Genomic DNA, 4,427 nt, shown 5'->3' with positions numbered 1-4,427 from the left:
ATTAAAACTTTTTAAGTTTTTTTCCTCAATATATATTTATTATTTAAAAAATTGTATATAATAATTAAAAATTAAAAATCTTAATTGATATTAAATATTTTAGTTTTATTAATAAATCCTGTTGGTCATCTAATATTTTTATAATAAATATAAGAGAAAAAAAGTTAGGAAGTGACACCATGCCACACATTTTTTATTTTCCATCTAAGCAAAGCTTACTACCCTTTTGTGATACTCTATCTATACATTTCATCTATCCATCTAGATCCCTAATTATATATTATGATGTGCTTGATCCTTATTTAAAATGAAAACTTATAATTTTTTTGTTTATTTTGATTTCTATTGATAGTTTTTTTTTTTCCTATTAAATACTAACATGTCGGATTAAGTGAGAGCTATGAATAAAAATATTTTGACGACTCTATATGATATATCTAAAAGTTTTTTATAATAATAAAGAGAGAGAAAATTACAAAAGATAAAGATGATTATTTTATAATAAAAAATACATTTTTTTCATATTGTTACTATAAATAACTTTAGATAATTAGTAGAGTTGTCAAAATAAAATTTCTATGTTATGAAAAATATAGTATAAATGCTAAATACACGCCATCTTAGTACGTATGCCTAGGTTATATTTGTTGTTTTTATTTTTAGTATTTTTTGTTTCAAAGATTTTTTATAAAGAGAAAAGAAAAAATAGCAAAAACAACAAAAATTTATTTTTTATTTTCACTTCTTTTTTTTATGAAATTAAAAAAAATAAAAATACAAATAAAACGTACCATTAATTTGAAAAAAAAATGCAAAAACTATGATATCAAGGTTAAAAAATACATACGCTATATATAATACGATGGTGAGGTCCCCCCGCCCCACAGTAAAGGTCAAATTGGATTTGATGAAATATCGTTAACTTTCAAAGTTTCATCATTAGTGGTTATCTTGAACAACTATTGGATTGATTCTAAAAAATTTTCATCATTTTCATCAAAGTCCATTATTGATGTCATTAAGTTTTTTCTAACGTTTGTAAGCTCTAATGTCATATTTAGGGATGGCAACGGATCTCGGTGAGGACGGAGATATTCCCGTTCCATGGTTCTAAAAAGTCTCTCGTCTCTGCCCTGTATCCGCGACGAGTAATGGATACCCGATAGCCGCTAGATATCCATTTTTCGCGGATATTTCCACGGATCTTTCTTAAAAAAAATTAAAAAATTTAAAGAACTCAAATTTCAAAAACAATACAAATTTTATAACAATGCAGATTAACAATACAGATTTAAGAACAATTTAAAAAATCCCAGATCTATCATTTATATAATGCAGATTTCATAACAATGCAGATTAACAATAGATTTAAAAAAAAAAATTAAAACACACAAATCTGTAGATGACGAGGCAGTTGCAGTCAGCAGTGGCGAGGAGCAGACCCGGAGATGGAGTAGACGGCGATAGAAAATCGACGATGCGCAGATAGCGACGCACAAATCTATGGCAGAGACGACGATGGGCACATCTGTGGCGCTGATGATCTAACGAGAAGGAGGAGGGATGATGTGCGAAGAGGAGCTTTGATGAGAAAAGGGGAAAAGGGAAGACAGAACTTGATAAGAAAAGGGGAAAAAGGAAGAGGAAAGTTGAGGCGACATCGCCGAAGGAGGAAGAGCTCGCCTACGAGTCTAGGAAGTGAGCAACGGAGGTGGCGGCAGTGATGAAGAAAGGATCTGAGAGTAAGGCTCGGGCAAAGAGCGTGAGTGAAATGGGAAATTGGAATAGAGTTTGTTAAAAATATATGTATATACCGGAGATATTTTGGTAAATTGATATTTATGGGTATTAAACGGGTATCCACAAGGTGGGTATCTCTACTCCCGTCCTACCCCGTTTACTAAACGGATACCCGTTCTCCGCCTCCACTAGAAGAAATTGGCCCCCAAACCTATCTCTCGGCGAATAAATCTTCACGAATATCCGTCTTGCTAGGAAAAATTGTCATTCCTAGTCATATTTATATATACTTTAGTAGGTAAATGCATGAATAATAATATTGAATATTTGTTTGAGTACATAGGTAACTAAAATTATTCTAGCATAAATTTTAGAGGGGTATTCAGCATCTAATTCCATGACCATTGGAGAAAGTGTGATTGATAGGAATCAAGGACAAGTTCTGTATTAAAAATGTTATTGGTGGTGAAATAAATTATTATTAACTTCCTTATTGGAGAATAAATTCTTTTAGGTGAAATTTTTTTAAGATGTATGTAGTTAGCATTTAGAAGAGAGATAGAAACTGAAAAACTGAGACTGATAGACAAAGACTGAGAGATAGAGAGTGAAATAAGTTTTAGTATTGTGTTTAGTGTAGAATGAGAGACATAGATTGAAATAAGAATGAAGTTCTAATTTAATTTGCACAAAAGATAAAGTTGGAATTAATTAATTGAAATAGAAATATTTTAGATATAAAATGTTATTAAAATTTTAGTCTCCGTCTCTACAAATTTCAGTCTTCTATGTCCTAATTTTTTAGAGGTATTGAAATACTGAAATTTTAGAAACAAAAATTTTAGTACCAATCTTTGAATCAACAAATATAATACTGAATCTCAATCTCCTAATTTCCATCTCAGTATCTCAAAACAAACTCTATCGTATAATTTTGTTATGAAAACTTTGAAATTGAGACCTATACTAAAAATTATTGGGTATAGTGGTCAAAATGATACTTATGAAAAAATAATGTGTCCATGTCATGTGTGACAACAAAAAGTGTCTTAAACTCTTAAGAGCTTCAGGCAGTGTGTGAGTGGCAAATTTATTTGCCTCATAGTTAGCCACATCCAGGATCGATTTTCAGCTATAGTTAAATTAGTGTGTATGAGTGAAAATGTGTGTGTGAGAGTGTGTATGTCTAAAAAAAAAAATTTTAAGAGCTTGGGATATAAATAAAAGAAACTGGAGACAAAACTTTGTAGAATTGTGTATTGTATGAAATGGTGTCTAGTGTTGAAGTGTTTTTATTGAAGATAAGAATACTTATAAAGTTTAAAGAACACAATTAGTTTTAACTACAATAACTTCTAAACATTTCATCATAGATTGGTTTTGTAAATGAATATGACAGAGCTTTTTTTCTCCTAAAGAAAAAAAAAATTGAATGACAATTACATCTTTAAATATTTCAATTTCGTCGGATTAATTAGCTCTTGAAGTAGGGATGTCAATGGGGCAGGGCGGGGGCGGGAGATGCCTCCCTACTCCCCATCCCCGCCCTTAGATTTACTCCCCATCCCCGCCCCATTCCCCGCCGTGGGGGAAAATTGCTCCCCATCCCCATTCCCCACGGAGCCCCATTCCCCGCGGGGACCCCATTCCCCATCTACATAATAGTTCTAACAAATTTTTAATTTTCATATTAATAGAGCTACAAGTATCTATCTTATACAAAAACTGCAAGATTTTATACAAAAAGTCTAAATAACACGATGGTGACTTCTTTTGAAATAACGCAATGGGGAGACGCAACGACGAGCTAAAGAAAAAAGCAGTGGACAAGGTGGGAGACGCGACAACAGAGAGGAGAATAGACACGACGGAAGAATTACTTAAAGGAACGCCGCAAATAGAAATTACGACGCGGTAAGAATGATGGCACGGTGAGGTGTGACGATGCGGTGAGAAGGGTGACGAGGGGGTGGCTGCAGAGAGGTTGGATGGAGTATGGACAGCTTTAGGGATCTCTGAATTGAAGAGAGGTTATGCAAATAAAGATTAGGAGTTTTGGGTTTCTATATATATGTGTGTGTAAGAAATGACTAAAAAACATATATGAGAAATAAACTATTAAGGATAATTCAAGGAATTCATAAACTTCGGGGAATAGCGGGGACGGGGCAGGGATCCCCGCTCGGGTCCCCGCGCCTGCTTCGGGGAAATTTTGTCCCCCATCCCCATCCCCGCGGGGAAAATTCCCCACAATCGGATCCCCATTCGGGGCAGTCCCCGCAGGGATCCCCGCGTCTCGGGGAATTTTGCCATCCCTATCTTGAAGAAAGAAAAGTACTAATTAGGTTTTTAATGATAGTAAATAGTGAACATATATATCATTCCATCAATAGATAATATGAAACGAAATTGAATTGTCCATGTATTTAGTTATTTACAGTAGTGTACATCCCATTGCTGCCATACGAATATGGAAACAATATAGTTTTAAATAATGAAATATTTATTATATTTTAGATTTTCATATAACTTTTATCAACTATTTTTTACTTTTTTATCTTTCATAAATTCTACTAAAACAGGTATAATTTTATTTTAAAATTTGTTATCTACATGACGATACATAACGTATTTATCGTTTGCTATCTTAAAAGATTAAATTAATATTTTTTTTCTTTAAGAACTAA

This window comes from Arachis ipaensis, chromosome B01 (genome assembly GCF_000816755.2).
Source record: "Arachis ipaensis cultivar K30076 chromosome B01, Araip1.1, whole genome shotgun sequence".
NCBI classification, from domain to species: domain Eukaryota; kingdom Viridiplantae; phylum Streptophyta; class Magnoliopsida; order Fabales; family Fabaceae; genus Arachis; species Arachis ipaensis.
The sequence above is the reverse complement of the archived record's forward strand: the minus strand, read 5'-3'. Positions refer to the sequence as shown.